The sequence below is a fragment of the Pleurodeles waltl genome, chromosome 9 (assembly GCF_031143425.1).
Source record: "Pleurodeles waltl isolate 20211129_DDA chromosome 9, aPleWal1.hap1.20221129, whole genome shotgun sequence".
Classification (NCBI taxonomy): domain Eukaryota; kingdom Metazoa; phylum Chordata; class Amphibia; order Caudata; family Salamandridae; genus Pleurodeles; species Pleurodeles waltl.
In genome coordinates, this window is record NC_090448.1 from 544,038,555 (window position 1) to 544,056,765 (window position 18,211).

The following is an 18,211-nucleotide window of genomic DNA, read 5'->3' on the forward strand; positions in this document are numbered from 1 at the left end:
CTTTATGGGGACTGGCTGTACTTGATTATTTGCTAAGACTCTTAGGCCCGTATTTATACTTTTTTAGCGCCGCATTTGCGCCGCTTTTTTACGCAAATCGTCGCAAACTTACAAAATACAGTTGTATTTTGTGAGTTTGCGCCGCTTTTGCGTTAAAACATGATGCAAATGCGGCGCAAAAAAAGTATAAATACAGGCCTAAGATTCCCAAGGGTTCATCGGAATGTTATAATGTCTGCTGTTTGTAAAATGGATAATTTAGCAAAGGAAGATAAAGCATAATCCTCACATCAGTTATCAGTTACCTTCATAGATTTGAAACTTTGTGTTACGACAGTTAGGAAATCTTACATGCTGCCATTTCTATTAATAGTCTGAAAAAGTTGTCATTGGATGTAGGCACAAAATTTAGACCCTTGTTTAGAATCTTGCTCTCAGCCTCACTAATGAGTCTTTCACTAAAAGTAAACACAAAATCTATGCCAAGTTTTAAGATTTGCTTGTTCCTGGTGTTTGTTCTTTCTGGGCTTCTCCTTTCTGGTCCTGATCCTCTATCTTCCAGGAGACTCCTGGATCTTTCCTTCTTCCTCTCCCACATCCCCTGCTTTTGTTTTAAAAATTGAGGATTCTGGAAATGTCACGGAAACTTGTTGGGGAGAAATTGATGGGGAAGTTATAACCTGTGGTCAGTCTCAATCTTGGGTGGGTTGAAGTCCTGGTTTAACATTTATTGCTGGTTGATAGTTGTGCCTCTGGCCACATCTGCCCTTAATCCTTGTCCTTTCATCAAGGCTAGTATTGAAATTTCTGTTTATCATGATTTTGGAGTAAGGGGTCACTGCTTGAGAAAACATGTTGAGGCCTTTTTGAAATTTATTGACTTTTGACTGTGTCAAGAAATCTTTGTACACTATCATTCCTTTATTCACTTCTTTTGAAAATGGATATGCTGATCTGTGATTCAAGTGCATTTTTGATGGTTTTGATTTTGATAACTAGCGCATCAGGTATTCTCTTGGCAGTCTTGGCAGATCAGGACCAGAAAATCACATGTGCACTTCCAAGCTATAAGTGACTAATCTGTTATAAAATATTTATTATCAAGGAGTATTCTGGACTCATTATTCACTTCCAGATTACAGGAGGCAGCATTATCCCTCACATGCTTTGTCACAATTGCTCCATGACGTATAGTCCTAACCTGTGTAATTTTAAAACCGATAAGTGATTCCCAATCACCAAGTTGACTGAGCGTCTGAGTTGATGATGTGTTCCCCATCAGTGACGGTGCTGACAAAAGTGATGATACCTCATCATCATCAAAGAATAAGCCCTTCATAGTGGATTTCATTTTGGTAAACCACTTTAAGTATCTGACAATCCTGGTGATCTGTGTTCTAGACAAAAGATATCTCACAGCTGAGCCGCTGTTCAGATCTATCCAACCACAACAAGAGATAAGGAGGAAAAATGCACACCATAAATCCTCCAAAGATAGACAGCTATGTAACACAGAGTGCAGAGCAAACATATCTATTGAACAAGTAGTATATTCTATGTTTAATACCTACCAGGCTTGAATCCTGCAGCCAGAATTTCTGGATGAGGACACCTCACTCATGTGATGCGTCATGCTTCATCATGGGCTTCCGCATCCAACCCTGATAAGGTGATGCTACCAGGGCAGGCTCAACCTCATCTTGTGACGGAGGTCTTGATGAACTATATTTCCTGGATAGATGAGGAATCCAGACACAAAAAATATCGTATGGTAAACCTGCAGAATCGATAGACACCGTAGATTATGGTTATGAAACCTTGTGGTTGATATATGCTCTAAGAAAAGGGACAAGACTAGTAGGCCTTCAACCCTGTGGAATATGGTTCGGATTAGGGGTCCCAATATTTGCGGGAATTGCAACATGTGTTAGTTCTCAAAGAAGACCACAGAATTGGAATTAGGGTGGTCAATGTCTTGGTTACTGACAGGGGTTACTGTAACTAACTAATGTGATTTCTGTGATCATGTACTCTTGCAACCTCCTCTATATTGGCATGACTACATGAAATGTTAGAAGTAGGATTAATCACCACACGGGAGCACGATAAAAAGTAAGAGAGACAATACTAAACTACAGAGACACTTCTTTGACAAAAAGACATTCTGCAGGTGATATTGAATGTTTGATAATTAAAAAACTTGCAGCCACACCATTCATATATGACTGCACCACTCTTACATTATGGACAACGTTAGCTCTCTAGGCTCAGGATTAATAAAAAGGGCTTGAAAAAGGACTTCATCTTGCGGCCCAACTTAACAGGATAATATTCTGACCTTCTACCCACAAAGTAGCTGGCAGCTTTTTAGCATGTCTCCCCTGTCTTTTTGCCTTCTGACTTCCTGGTTTTGGACTCTGTTTTTGCTGCTTTATTGTCTCTGTGCACTTTACCACTGCTAATCAGTGATAAAGTGCAAGTGATCCCCATATGAATTGTACTGTGGATGGTTTATCCATAATTGGCATATTTGATTTACTAATAAGTCCCTAGTAACGTGCCCTAGAGGTGCCCAGGTCCTGTGAATCAAATGCTACTAGTGGGCCTGCAGCAGTGGTTGTGCCACCCATATTAGTAGCCCTGTAAACATGACTCAGACCAGCCATTGCAGAGTCTGTGTGTGCAATTTCAAACTGCCAATTTGACTTGACAAGTGTACCCACTTGCCAGGCCTCAACCTTACCTTTTACTACATGTATGGCACCCGTAAGTTAGGCCCTAGGTAGCCCCATGGGCAGGGTGCAGTGTATGTTTAAGGTAGGAGATATACTAGTGTGTTTTATATGTCCTAACAGTGAAATACTGCCAAATTCGATTTTCACTGTGCAAGGCCTGTCTCTCTCATAGGCTAACATGGGGGCTGCCTTTAAATAACCCTAAAGCGCAGATTCTCTTCTGCAAGCTTCCTAAAGCGGTCGGTCTGGTTTCAGAAGACCAGTATGTAACTAAATACATCCTGGAGTGGCTTTCTAGGAGCTTGCTCCCAGCCTTCTTTCACCAGACTCAGAGGTCCTCTGACCGGGTGCCCATACAACATTTCAAAGGGGCTAAAGCCAACCCCCTTCTGTTAGCCTATTTGGAATTTTCACTAAAAAGCAAGGGCTCTTTTAAAATTAGTTGAGGGTAAATTTTACTTACCCAGTTGCAACATGTGCTCACTATTAACTGCAGTGCATCTCTCATTCTCGATCATGAATCTGCTTTACGAGAAGAGACAATACCTGTTTTTCAGCTCTTTTTTATGCAAGATCACACTGAATTAAGTATTAATACGGCCACCCTTAAACACCAATATTTTTCTTACTTATTATTTTTATGGTTGCACTCCATTGTCTGCTGTTAGACACAACTCATGCAGCATTTGCACCAAGACATGACTATGGGCTTATCTTCTCTTTTTTTCCCCAAAACAAAAATCTCTTACCTGTCAATCCCACATAATGTGTCTATTAGACCTGGTATTCTTGGTGTGGTGTCCCCTGACTTTTTGCCTTTTGACCTCCTGTTTTACTGGCCACGTTTTTGCTGGCTTTAGGACTCTGGCCACTTTACCAATGCTAACCACTGATAAAGTGCATGTGCTCTCTGATTAAAACATGGTAACATTGGCCTAGTCACTACTGGCATATTTAATTTACTTATATATCCCTAGTAAAGTGCATTACCTGTGCCCAGAGCCTGTAAAATAAATGCTACTAGTGGCCCTGCAGCACTGATTGTGCCACCCACTTAAATAGCCATTGAAACATGTCCCAGGCCTGCCATTGCGGAGCCTTTGGCTTCAGATGTAGACTGCCATGTTGACCTGGCAAGTTGACACTCTTGCCTGGCCCAAACCTTCCTTTTTAATACGTATAAGTCACCCCTAAGGTAGGCCCTGGACAGCACATGTGCAAGGTGCAGTGTATTTAAAAATGAAGGACATGTACTTTCACGTTTTACATGTTGTAGAAGTGAAAAACATTTAAATTTGTTTTCACTTCTGAAGGGCCTAGCTACCATAGGATTACCTTACTATATTTTATAATTGCAATTTCCAATTGGGAAGAGATGAGTCCCCCTTTTCGGTGTCTCTGGAATCACAATAAAAATTCACAACTTATGGTGAAGTTGGAGTTTAAATTGTAATTCTGAAAATGCCACTTTTAGAAAGTTGGCATTTTGTTACTTTCCCCATTTTGTGCCTTATTCCTGTCTCTGGATACACATCTGATGTGGGTGACAGTTGGGCTTTGTGCATTCCCTCCAGACAACCACACAAAGACAGCCTAGGTGTGACTGATGGTCCATCCACATCCTGATGGGCATCCTCGGCAGGATGGGTGCGAGGGGCTGACACACACACCTAAGTAGGCTGTCTCCACACAAAGGGCTGCATACCTCCCTGTATGAGTTTGGAGCCATGGCAGGAAGGGCAGGAACTCTGTGCACTTCAAACCCATCTGTTTGAAATCTCCCCCACTTCAAAGGCACAACTGGGTATAAGTACTGGACCTCAGATACCACCAACACAGCACACGTCTAGACCTGTGGATACTCGGCCAAGAAGAAGGACTGCTGTACTTAAAGGACTGCCACTCTGCTGGACTGCTACTCTGCTGGACTTCTGCTCAGCTGTGCTGACCTGCTGCTTGCTGCCCTCCTTGCCTGGGAGTGAGAAGGACTGGACCTGCATCTCTCCAAACCAGAACCAAAGTGACGCCAAGGGCTTGCTGACTTGCCTCCTGTTTTCTGAAGTCTCGGGTACACAAAAGACTTCCACCTCACCTGCTACAGCACTTGGACTCTGCCAACTGTGAGTCTTGCCCTACCAAGTGGTGCCAATCCAGTCATGGGCACTTGGAAGTGGGCAAAAAGTGTTTCTCCAGTGAAATCAATGCACCTGTGCCTCTGCGCAGATCGGAACTGGTGCATCACCCCTGTTGCGTGGATCAGAACCAGCGCATTGGCCCCCTCTTGTGTGGATTGGAGTAGATGCATCACCTCTCCAGGGCGGATCGACCTTGGTGCATCGCCTTTGGAAATGCTGCATCTCAGAGTCAACGCATTGTCGCTGCTACATGGAGAAAATTGATGCATCTTCACTACTGCATTAAAGGACTGAGGCATTGCCTCCATTGCGGAGATCAACATCGACGGATCGCTTCAGCCTGTTCCCTGCATCTTTGATGTTGACGCAACCAGGATTTAGGTACTTTTGTTCAGTGGGCTCAATGGGGTCCCTGTAGCCGGCCTGTGCTCCATTGCGGTCAGCCTGCACTTTTGACTATGTCCCAGACCAGCACAGCCAGATATCCCCTGTTGGTGCTTCTTGGTTCTAAGCTCAATTCCAAAGTTTATTCTTTAAAGATTTGCATCTCAAGTTCTATTTATTGGATCTTTGTTGTTTTTGCTTTGGTGTGGTATCTGTTTTACTGTTTGAAGTGTTTCACAAATACTTTACACATTGCCTCTCAAGCCTAACTGGTCTGCATCATGCTACTAGAGGGTGTGCACAGGTTAACCTAGGGTGTTTGTGACTTACCCTGACTATGATTGTCATTCCTGCTTGAAAAGGGTATATCACTCTGCCAACCAGCAACCCAGTTTCCAACAGTGTCATTCACATCAAACTCTGTGAGATCTCAAACTACATACACTGAATGCAGTGACTGCAAAAAGATGCTATGTTGGACCAATGGCTGTCTTTTTAGGAGTTGTTCAATTACGATTGTTACTATGCATCATGTTACGTAGATTTAGGAGGTGCAGAGGCACACCACGCCCAAAAATGGCGGCTGCCACGTTATCAAAAGTGTCTCCCTTGGATTTGGCCTCAGATTTGACCAACTGAGGAAAGCACTGCAGGTTAACCAGCGGATGTGTGTCCTTGATGAAGTAAGTTTTGACCTTAACCTTACGTAGTGTATTTGTGAGTATTTCGTTCCCATACCCCTGGGGGCTCTGAGTCCAATACTTTGAGGGTTTTATGTCTGCACCCTGTTTGATACACATTTTAAAATGTGCATGTTACGTTTTGTGAAAAGACTCATACCATAGCGCATTATTAGCATTGGCTGAGGATCCTTGTCCGTATGGGATATTTTCAACCACACTGCTTTTTTGAGTCCGTTCTCCCTCCAGCTTGGAAAGAAAACCATGAGTAACATTCTCTTAAGGCAAACAATAACTCTGTGTTGATGCTTATGCATACACAATCTCAGATGTTTTTAAGTGTGTGACTATAGGAACTGTCCCTTTTGGTTTTTTAACATAGTGTAAACAATTTTCCACAATGGGGTAAACCAGGATACACGTGTGTATGCATGTTTTTGTCTCCAAAGAAGCACAACTTCACATGTATTGCTTGCTTCTGCTTAGCGGTGACACAAAAAGGACCACATGTGCTGATTGTGTTGCTTCATTGAAATATTTATTGCAACAATCACGATAACATTCATAATCATTAGTTTGACTCTATTTTTTCCCAGGTGTCTTCTTCCTACTAGCTGAAGGTAGGAAATCCCTTTTACACTGCCATAGAGTTATGAATTTGAGTTGAGTAGGGATCCTTTCCTTGATTTGCCCTGATAAATCCCCCAGACCTTTTCCTTTAGGAAATACAAAATGGCAGGAACTTGTCAACAGGCGAATGGATGAGGTGGTCATGGAACATACAACTTTTGTTTTTAGTATTTAGCCATACCTAGGGTACCTATCGATAAAGATAAATCTCACATGCCAACCCTAATTTATATTATATCTGGGTCCCTGACCTATCCAGGAAAAATAGTTAATCAAGAACTCCTTCACAGTGTGAGGTTGAGTCCACTTTAGTAGAACCCCCTTCCCAGAATGGGGTGAGAAAGCCCCTGATGAAGCATGCTAGGTTATGTGGGTTGGTCTTTCTCATATAGAAATCTGGATCTAGGATTCAAGCATAGGGTTATTAAATGCAGAACATAATATTTGTTTTGTAGATATTTTTGCCCCGTACTCTTTATGTTCATAAGTGACTTCATTGTCACTCCTTGCTTCTTTTTGGTCAGTGTGTGCCAGCTTGACTTCCTCTTCTTGTGTTTGGCTCTCCCCTGGAGCAAGGCCCAAGTGCTACTACCTTGCTCAGTGTCTTTCCATGACACACACTTTGGAGATACGTTTTTCTTATTGTGGCAGCACTTCATAAGAGTGCATCTTGTTTGTGTCCTCCCACCTTCCTCTCACTGTCATTAGTTTTGTGTCTTTTCCTCACCCCTACCCTCATTCAGCCGTCTGCCATTCTGCTTGCCCCTTCCCATCGTCCATTGTGTTGTTTGTTCCTTCCCTACCTCCACCCACTGTCTGTCATACTCTTGACCTCTCCGGCCCTGCTGGCCCTCATGTTGCTTGACCCCCTGCCCTCCTCCTGCTATCCGTGGTGACCTTGCCCACTCCCACAATATGTTGCTTGTCCTTCACCTCTTGACCAAGACGCAACTCTGCAAATATCCTTCACCCTGATCTAGGCATTCTGCTGTGAAAATGACAGCAACATCCTGCTGGTTGGCAATATGGGTTGGCTGGAGACCTTCATTTTTAGAACCTCTGACGTATGCCCAAGGCTTCTCTAACAACTGCAACAAGAGAACTTTACTAAAGCTGAAAGTTAGGAGAAGCCTGCTTTTTCATAGTGCTATGAAACAGCATAGCATTGTTTTTTCTAAATTTCAGCCATGCTGCACAGTAGCCAAGCTGCTATACTGCATGGCTAAAAGACATTTACAAAGCCTTAGCTCTTGCATATGTGAGATCTATTGGCTTTGCCAATGCTTGTTTTTTCCAATAAAAGCCCTGGTAGGGTGATGGACCATTCTACAAGTATAAATGAAGCCCACATTGTTCTCCATTAGCAGCTATTTCTCCAAGTACTATTCTAGTCTGTCAAAACCTGCATTATATTTCTACAGTATTTTGAAGGAAACTATGGGCGATAATGAACAACTAGCATTATTAAAAAAATATAGGTCTCGCATTTGGCAACTATTGGCTTTGCCAATGATGTTTAGTAATGCTGTGCAGCATGGCTAAAGAATAAACTACAAAGGAAGGTGCTATGACGCAGCCACAGTCATTTTGTGGGCATGTACACCACTGTTGCATGCTCCTACAATATGGGCATTTAAAAAAATATATATTTATTAAAGATAGATTAGAATAGTTAAAAAAGAAAGGTGGGTAGGGAGAAGCTAAAGGGGGACTGGATGCAACACGGTGGTGGAGGTGGTTAGGTTGATGTGGGGGAAGGATCCTGGATGACGGAATCGGAAACGACACAGAGTGGTGGGAGGACTACACAACATGATCAATAGAGAGCAATGTGGAGCATGGGGGAACAGAAGCACACTGTGAGGCAGAGGGGAGAATGAGGAGAAGTACACACACAGGTGAGTAAATGCTGAGTGAGAAGCATAAAGGGAAAGCACAACACAATGGTATGGCAGAGAAGCACACGTGTGAAAACAACATGGAGCGTGGCGGAGAAGTGAAGATAAGTACATGAGGGAGACAGCTGGAAAAGACATGCAGTCTCAAAGAGTGCTTAACCAAAAAGTAAAAAGGAGTCTCTAAAAGTGAGCAGTGGAGGGCCACAAGTAATGAGGCCATACTCCAGGGGAGTTCAACATGCCTTACCATATTTATATGATAAATAAGTTTCATCTGAACAGCTGTTTTCACATTGAACTACATAAGCCTATATGTAACACACACATACTCCAGAGAGAGCCAAATTGAAGAAGAGGAAGAGAAGCCCAAACAACCAGACTTTGAAGCAGTATTGACTGCGTTTATTGATTTCTTCATTTAAAGCATGCCACATAATGTTATGAACAGCCCGATTTACAAAGGTAATTTACACTTTGAGTACGTTTGCTTCTTTCGGTTTTCACAACACCAAGTGAAAACTTACTACAAAAGTGTAAGCTACATGCCTCGATCCCCAGAGTAAAGTAGTTGGCTTTCTTTTGTGGGGGTGGGTGGCGTCCTGCTCCAAACCTCTCCCTCACTAAACCACTGTTACTTTTCCATAATTCCATCCACTTTAGGAGTAAGTCTGGCTTTTATCCGCTCACTCTCCTGTGTCCCTCCTACATTTACTACTATAACTTATACTTGCATGTGTAGACACTCCAGAATCATGGACAAGAACTCCTCACAAATAAGTATAGGTAAAACTTACATTTTGGAGTATATTTTTACTAAAGGCTTTAGGTTTTCTCATTCCCATTGCACATCCATTAAGATGTACCAGGAAACCAAATAAAACATTTAAGGAAATGTGAATCTGCCCAGAAACCACTCGCCCTATGGTTCTCAGCAGCATCCTATCATAGACTTCCTTCACAATGTTCACATATTGGTTTTCATAGATAAAGCCAACAGTTTGATAGATAACTATGGACGATTTGCAAATGTTTCTAACGTGTTAATGTGACTTATCTTTACCAGATACCAAGATGCATAGTTTCAATCAAGAATAAGTTGCTCAAAAGTAAAGAAATTAAAACAACAATCAACTAATGAGTTGAAAATGGCTGTAAAACAATGAAAATCTTCTACATGAATTAAGAGCAATGTTGAGTGAAAGGGAGATGGTGGTTAGGGTAGGGAGGTTAGGGTGATGGTGGAGTGGTTGTGGTGATGAGGTTGATGGTGGTGAGGATGATGTTGTGGTGGGTAGTGGTGGTGAGGGTCAAAATGGGGAGGGTGGTGGGTGTTAGGTTGATCGTGGTGAGGGTGGTGGTAGTAGGGTGGTGGTGGTTAGAATGGTTTTGGTGAGGGTGGTGGTGATGTTGTTGAGGGTGGTGGGATGGCCATGGGGAGGATAGGGTGAAAGGCTAGTGGTGGCAGGGTGGTAGTGAGGGTGGTGAAGTTGGTTAGGGTGGTGAAGGTGGTTAGGTTGATGGTTGTGGTGCTGGTGGGGTAGTTAGTCTAGGATGATGGTTAGGATGCGGTGGTGATGGTGTTAGGTTGGTTTTGGGTAGTGGTAGTCTTGCTAGGGTATTGTAGGTTAGGGTGGGGTGGTGGCAGTTAGGGCTGGGTGGTTGTGGTGAGGATGGTAGTGGTGGGTAGGGTTGTGGTGGTGGGTAGCTTGGTGGTAGAATAGTGGTAGGGTAATGATGACGGTAGTGGTGCTAGGCAAGTTATGGTGGTATTGATTAGGGGGTGGTATTTAAGGTGGTGATGATTAGGGTGGTAGTGTTAGGGTGGTGGTTGTGATGGTGGTGGTACGGTTGTAGTGATGGTGGTGGTGATTGTGTTAGGGTGGTGGAGGTTAGGGTGGTGGTAGTTAGGGTGATGGTAGGGTGATAGGGTGGTGGTGGCAGAAGAGTGATGGTGATAGAGTTATGTGTGGTGGTAACATGATGATGGGAGGGTGGTAGTTGTATTGTGGTGTGGTGGAGGTAGGATGGTGCCAGGGTGCTGGTGGTAGGGCAGTGGTATGTGATAATTGGGATGTGATGGGTAGGGTGGTGGTGGTAGGGTGGAATAGTAGCATAGTGGCGTGCACATAGATACAGATGAGAGGGAAGAAAGGAGACACAACAACAAGGACAGCATCAGAAAGAAAAAGAAAAATCAAAGTACCTTAGTCCCAGGATGACACTGATAAAAAAAAAGAAATCATTATTTGCTCTATACTCCACGGAAGGGAGAAGCAAACAAAGAGAAAGTAAACCGGCATGCGTTGACCAATCAGGAGCCATCAAATAGAGTCAACAAATGGTAAGCAACGGGCAGGCCTCAATTCTACTTCAGGTAACTGTAAGAATTTGGGTTTTGACTGAAGTGGGTAGAAGCTCTTCTCATGCCACAACCGTAATTCTCGTCAAGGTAAACTACAAAAAGACATTAAATTAACCCATTCCTAACTCTCTGGTCTCTTGGCACAAAACAGTCAGGCTTAACTTGGAGGCACTATGTTAAGTATTTATGCAGGACACAGGAATAAAGTGAAATCACAACACAATAAAAATCCCACACCTATTAAAAAAAAGAGTCAAATTGAATAAAGAAAATTACACAAAAATGAATTAAATCTAATCTAGACCCAGAGTTATGAATTTTTAAATTTAAGTAAAACATAGTGCCCAAAAGATCAAAGTGCCAGTGTGTGTATCTGGTCATACAAGAGCAGGGCAAAGTCAAAATCTAAGGCTGACAGTGAAGGACCGCTGTTCTGCTAAATGGGCCTTGTCTTGGCTTACCTTCGGACTTAGAAGAAATTCTGAAGAAATATTTCTGAGAAGGTAATTATCTGTAGGGCAAGGCTTCCTGTTGTGTCTCAGGAGAAGGGCTTGTCGTCTAGGAGTCGCTGAAGGAAGTCACAGTGAAGATTTCTGCAGACTTAGCTATTTTTTGAAAGTTGAAAATCTCCAACAGGACAAGACTTCAAGCTGTAGCCAACAAGGGTTGAGGACTCACTGTACAGGATTTCCTGCTGCAGAGAAGAACATAGCAGGAGCTACAGTGAGGTCAGGCCGACTGACGATGCACAACAGGCAGATGGGCTCGCAGGTATGTCATGGTCTTCTGTTGGATCTCAGGCCTCGTTTTGGAGAAAACATTTTCTAAGTCCTAATTTTCAGAGGAAGCACCTTTAGCACAGAAGACAGTTGCACGGTTCAAGGTCTATGGAGCTTGTTATGTCCTTGTAGCTCACACAAGAAGTCAGCCAACTAGCCCCCGGAGTCACTGTGGTAGTCTTGGGTTCAAGCGGCAAAGCAGGCTTGAAGCAGCAGGACAGTCCTCTGAGGGTACAAGACAGGCTGCAAGCAGCAGGACAGGCCTCTGGCAGCAGCAGGGCAGTCCTCAAAGTACAAAGCAGGCCTCAAGCAACAGAGTAGTCCTATGAAGTACAAGACAGTCTTTCTGGTGGCCCTCAGCAGGTCTGGGAATGTACTGAAGAGTTGGTCTGAAGGTCCAACGTTTAGAGCTGATGCCATCCTTTGAAGTGGGGGAAGCTTCTACCATACCACCACATATGAAAGTAAGTGGGGTAGGGAACAGCTTCACCCTTCCCCTTTTGGCAGGATGGCCCATCCTGCCAACTCCAGTCTTCCTTTAAATCACTGTCTGAGAGGAATACATAAAGACCAGCTGCCAAGCTATTCACAGACATGTGACCCAGGACACAGGCTGCAGGCAAAAAATGGTTAGGGCAAGAAAATGCTAACTTTCTAGAAGAAGCTTTTTCAGAATTGTGACTTAAAATCTGGCTTTATCATTAAGGACGATTTTAAATTATAATTCATTAGAGTTCAAACTTGACATCCCTAGCTGTTCCCAATCAAATCTTATTACTTACTAATGGTAATGAGATAAGCCAATGTTATCCAATGCCTTAAAAATGAATTTAGGATTTTATTTACTACCAGGACATATAGAACTTAGAAACACATCCCCTCTTTTAAAATACAAAGCACCCTGCCCAATAGGTTTTATGACCTATCTTAGGGGTGACATCTATTAAAAAGGAAGGTTTAGGCCTGGCAAAAGGTTTATTTTGCCAGCCTGCAATTGCAGTTTAAAACTGCACTACAGGATGTAGTAGCAGGACAGGGGCATGTTTTAAAAGGCTACTTTAGTGGATGTCACAATAAGCGCCTCAGACACACTAGTAGTATTTAATTTACAAGCCTTGGTATGATTAGTACCATTTATTAGGGACTTATAATTGAATAGGTCAATCAAGTGTACATCAATTTGGTACGTGTTTTAGGGAGCAAGCAGTGGTGAAGTGCACCTATTGCTAACAAAAATGAAACTCAGAAAACAGAAGGGGTGAAGGCAAAACATTTGGGGGTGACCCTGCAGAGAGGGCCAAGTACAACATGACACCCTCCAGCCTAATGCCGGGGTAGACAAATCAATACCTTGAGGTGCTTCCCTGCCTAGGTGATAGACTGTAGACAATGAGCCTCTTCTGCAGTGGCACGTATGAGTTCTAAGCCCCTTTGAACCGAGTTGGATCCCTCTGTCACTCTTTTTCCTGAGCCACTGAACTGGCCCATGGGACACCCTTCTAATCTGTGGACTGTTGGAAAGTGCTCTCAGAAGGCCCAGAACAAAAGCCTGTGTGGGAACAGGGTGTAACACCCAATCCCACAGGATGACCTGCTGATTAGCCTTCCTAAGGCAGCAAGCCTCAGAGGGCTGCCACCTTTGAAATGCAAATCTGGCTCCCTTCACAGGAGAAGAAGCCAACCCCCTCTCCAGAGCCCTTTTGGCACCTGGACATGTGGGGAAATTAGCTAGTCAGGTAGGCGTGCCACCCCCAGGCTAGTACCACCCCTAAGGTGGGCTACTGCGAGGCGGACATGATTTTTCAGAAGTAGCCATCTTGGTGATGGCATACTTAGGAATTCTGGGACAGGGTGATGCCCTTTCCCACAGGAAGTGGTCATTTAGGGGGCATAGCGACCCCAAGGGTAAGCAGCCCATTGGAGACTACCCTGCACATCCCCAATGCCCCTAAATTGAGCATTTAGGGAAGCCCCTGACACCAGAGTAGTAGATCATGATGGCCTAAGAAGACCAAGGACACTGAAGAGCTGTAACAGCAGAAGAGGAGAAAGGTGCAACTGACCTGGTACCAACCTCACCAGCCTTCTGGATCCCTCGTCGAAATCTGCACCAAAGTCAACTCGTCTTGCAGCTGTGACTCCAGAAACCTGGGAAAGCTACCAGCCTGCCTTTGAAAAAGATCCAACACCTCCTGTGAACAGTGGATCTGTTCTCCAGAAAACTCCAAAAGAAGGGACTCTGAAGCCTCTGGAACCACCAAAACCTGACACCTGAGTTCACCACTGCACCCATCATCTCCGACACAGCTGGTCCCAACAAGGCTCCCCAGCCCCCCAGAGTCTGAGTCCATCATGGTTTCACCCCTCCTGGACTCCCAGAAGATGCCTGAAGCCTTTGCACGCAACCCTCCTCTACACAACCGCTTCAGTCAGAAAAACCCAACATCTAATGACACCTCCAAACCTGTTGCCCCTGAGCCATGACAAAGAGTTCCAAAGGTTCCAACCTGTGCCCTAGCATCAGAAGGCCTGAGCCCCAGTGTTGGTTCAGGCAGACTGGCCTCTTGGGTAGAGCCTGCAGCCTCTTTTCTCAGTGACCGATCACAATAGGAACGCATTAGGCACCCAACGCTGTTTTGCACTCTGCACCCGGCCGTCCCTGTGCCGCTAAGGGTGTACTGTGGGAGCTGCCTTGGAACTTGCCCAATACTCTCCTTAACTCCTGGATATTGGTTTATAAATCACTGTACTCTACCTCTTTGCAGAACTTGTTTTACCTCCAATAGGATAACATTGGACAACTCAGTAATTGCACTGTATTCACTTTTTAAAGTGAAAGGAATAGCTACTTAAAAACGTATTTACCTGAACGATTTTTCTATGATGTCTAAACATATTGATTAACTATTGTTGTATTTGTAGATGTGTTGCACTCCTCTGTGTTTAACCTAACACTCCTTGACCACATTACCCCTAAATAGAGCACACTTTGGGATCGCATAACAAGCCCTGTCCACTCACTGGGGAACACCTGGACCATTTACACAGTATTCACATACCACTTAAAGGGCCAGCTTCCTACGTGGAACCAATGTGTGAAGCTCCTGAATTTAACTTGATAACAGATGCATCCTCATAGGCACACAGTATCACCATGGCCAACAAAGTGATGTGGCCAATCCCACCTCTTGGATCAGACTTCTGTCCCCAACCCAAGGAAAACTCTGCGCATAGGGACAGCAACCAGCAGAGGCCACTGTTAGCTGTCAGTGTCAGGAGCGAGGTCCAGAGCATCCACTGCCAGGTTGGGGCTCCAAGTGGTGGCCATGGATTGGACTCACATCCAGCCTTCGGGTTGCAAGGAATTCGCTAACTGCTCCTGAGGGTTCCCTAACCTACAAGGTTTCCCAGAGTGGGGGGCAACTACCCCAGGCGTTAGGCACCTTAACATCCACTCCTCTTCCCACTAGTTCAAGGTTGGTATACTGAGGCTGGCAACTCAGCCCAGGGTCTGTACCCTGAGGCTAAATGGGAGACTGGGGTGAGACTTTCCACCCCTGTTCCTTCATCTGGGTCCCTATACTCTCCATTTGGATGTGGTACTTTCAGAAACCTGAGTTTTCAAAGCACCCTGGATGGCCACCCCTTCCAGTTCTTTTGACACCGGTGGTAACTGATTTCCTAGAATGCAGCCACAGTGCATCTGCAGACTGATTGTGACCCTCCTCTGGGTATCTTCCCTACTCACTCCAAGGGGACTAGGACCCCTGATCCTGGGTTACCCTACACACCCGTCCTGGCAAGTACTGATCTGAGGACACTAGTCTTTCCACCTCCATGGTCTGGCTGGCACCAGTATCTCTCAGATCAGTGACAGGGATCCCATTCCCTGTGGTCCACTGGAAGAAGCGTCTTTCACCCTTAGAGTTCACAAGCTTGTCCTCAGAGTCTATCTCCCCAGCTAATAGAGAAAAGAGCCTTTTGTACAATTTGCTTCTGGGGACTATTTCCACCTGAGGCCACACTGGCCAATCTTGTGGGGTTCCCACCAGTGGGTGACTTCTCAGTGCAAACAGGGTCCCCTTTTTGTGTTCTAGCTGGAAACAATCATTGCAACAGGGTTAGAAATGGGGTGCCTGGGTCCTCCACCAAGCAGAACCTCCACTCCTGCTTCTCAAACGGGGAGTAGGAATCCTTTCCCCCACCTTTTTCTGGGTCCTACCTGTGTCACTTTGGGCCCTCCTCTCTCTCCATTGGGGTAAGGCTGAACCATCCTCCCTGAAGTCACTCTCGGGTACCTTCTTAGACACTCTGGTACCGATCCAAAGGTCCAACATCTTTGCAAGCTCGCTGGGTGAAGTAAGTTTGCTGTCAATTAGGTGTTGGTGCAACTCTGTAAAACATATATTGAGCGTATGTTTTCTCAAAATCAGATCATAGAGCCCTCTCATAATCACTCACTTTGCTGCCCTTCACCCAACCATTTAATGTCTTACTTGAGTAGTCAATGAAATCCACCCAAGACTGGCTTGACAGCTTGTGGCGGCCCCTAAAACTCATGCATAATGTCTCTGGGGTGAGCCTAAATTTGGTGACAAGAATGGCTTTCATGGGAACATACCTGATCTGGTCATCCACCTCTAAAGCAAGGTATCCCTGGTAACGCGTCCCTTTATGACTAATTTATACACTCGGGGACTCGTTTTAGGCCAAATAATCTTTCGACCCTGATTGAAGACACCTTAGGACGAGATAGCTAATCAACATGTCAATCAATATGTCAATAATGTCATCAATATTTATTATAACAAGGCAATTCACTTTAGTCAAAGACATTTAATAAGAGTCAGGACACCACCATGACCTTTCAGTCATGAATAACCACACCAGTTTAGTACGATTTTGTAATAATTATCCCCTATTGATTACAATTCTACTAGTAAGTTTATTAATCTCAAAACCAAGAAGCACAATAGCATAGTCACAATATGGCAACTCTGATAAGACTTCATCAAAGCAAGAATCACAAATATTAGAACATAACACGGCGTCAACATAGATCAACTTCAGCAGAGTAACGTTAGCACATTGTTCAACAAAGTATAGATTCAGTAATTTGTCTATTTGTGTCTGAACAGTGAACCCCTTAACTAACCTCGGATTAGCATTGGCATGTTGGGCTTCATGCAAAACAATTTAGTAACATCAATTTGGAAAAACCTCTAACTATGGTCTCTGTCAAAAGTAGCAGTTGGTACCTAGAAAGGAAAAGCAAACAGACAATCACAATATCATTGTCATATAGTTACCCTCCGTATTGGGTCAGCATTCAGATTCTGTCTTCGTCCTCAGGACATCAGTTGATTCGCCATCAGTCAGGATCTTAGCTCGGGCAGGAAGGGCTAAGGGGTACTTCCCTCATAAGGAGGTAAAGTATAAACGGGCAATATAAGGGAAAGGTTGGTTTTAAGAACCAAACAGCAAAGTCTCTATGCAGAGTGACAAAGTTTCTGGATCATAGCAAATCGCATCAGCATCTCCCTAACTCCTAGTCTCCTCGTTCTCCTGTCTAAACTATTTCCTTGTGTCAAAGGGTTTTATCCCTTTTTCGTTGTATAGTCCCCTAAAGTCTAATTGGCTGAGGGGTTACACCCCACTATCTCCATCCAATAGAGTTTCAATTATCTCTTCAAATTTGTCACCCCATAACAGTTCTCACGTAGTTTATTGGTCCTTATGATTGATGCCTTCAGTGGGTAGAATGTCCGGTATGATTTCATCCTCTCGTGGTCCTTTGCACATCTTCAGTCAGTGGCTCCATTGTCTGTATTGGTTCAGGCGACCTTGTACCAGGTATTAATCTACACTGTTGCATTCGGCTAAAATGTTTCTTCAAGCAAGTCGAATGTCATGAGAATGGATTTACTACGGTTACATTCAGCTTCTAGCTTTGGAAAAACAAGAGTTCATGTCCTTCAGCAAGTCAGCACGCTGCACGTTAGAAAAACACTTTTAATATGAGAGCCAGGCAGCTGGGCCTCGACTCATGCTAACTAAGGCCTAATGATTTATTAGCAAACTTTAGCAATATAACCTTTCATTATTAGTATAAAACTATATCTTAATATGATATTTCCTCATTATTAGTTATTTTCATTAGTTCCCGTATATATTGGTGGCCACTCCCCGTGGGCACATTTTAAGCACGTGTTTTGCAAAATACATTAATACATTTTCTATGTAGCATTACTATACATGAGTTCATAAACATTTCATGTTAATATTGATTATATAAGCTACACTCGCTCATCCCTTTCCCCACTGTGGGTACTTATTTCCAGAGACTCACCAACAATCCTCTACTGAGACTCTATGAATTCATAGGGCTACTTAATAGGCTGAAAACCATTTGTCAATGTCATCCCCCACCACATAACTTGGAATCAGGTCTTTATAAGTGTGGACTCTCTTCTCCCCATTAGACACAGTAGTTTCACTGTCACTACAGTTGCTGAACCTTGAGAGTTGTTTCACCTTAAGGTCCAGCACTATCAGACTCATTTCATGAGCCAGAGGGGGTCTAATTCTTCTCTTTCAGCTGCTCCTTA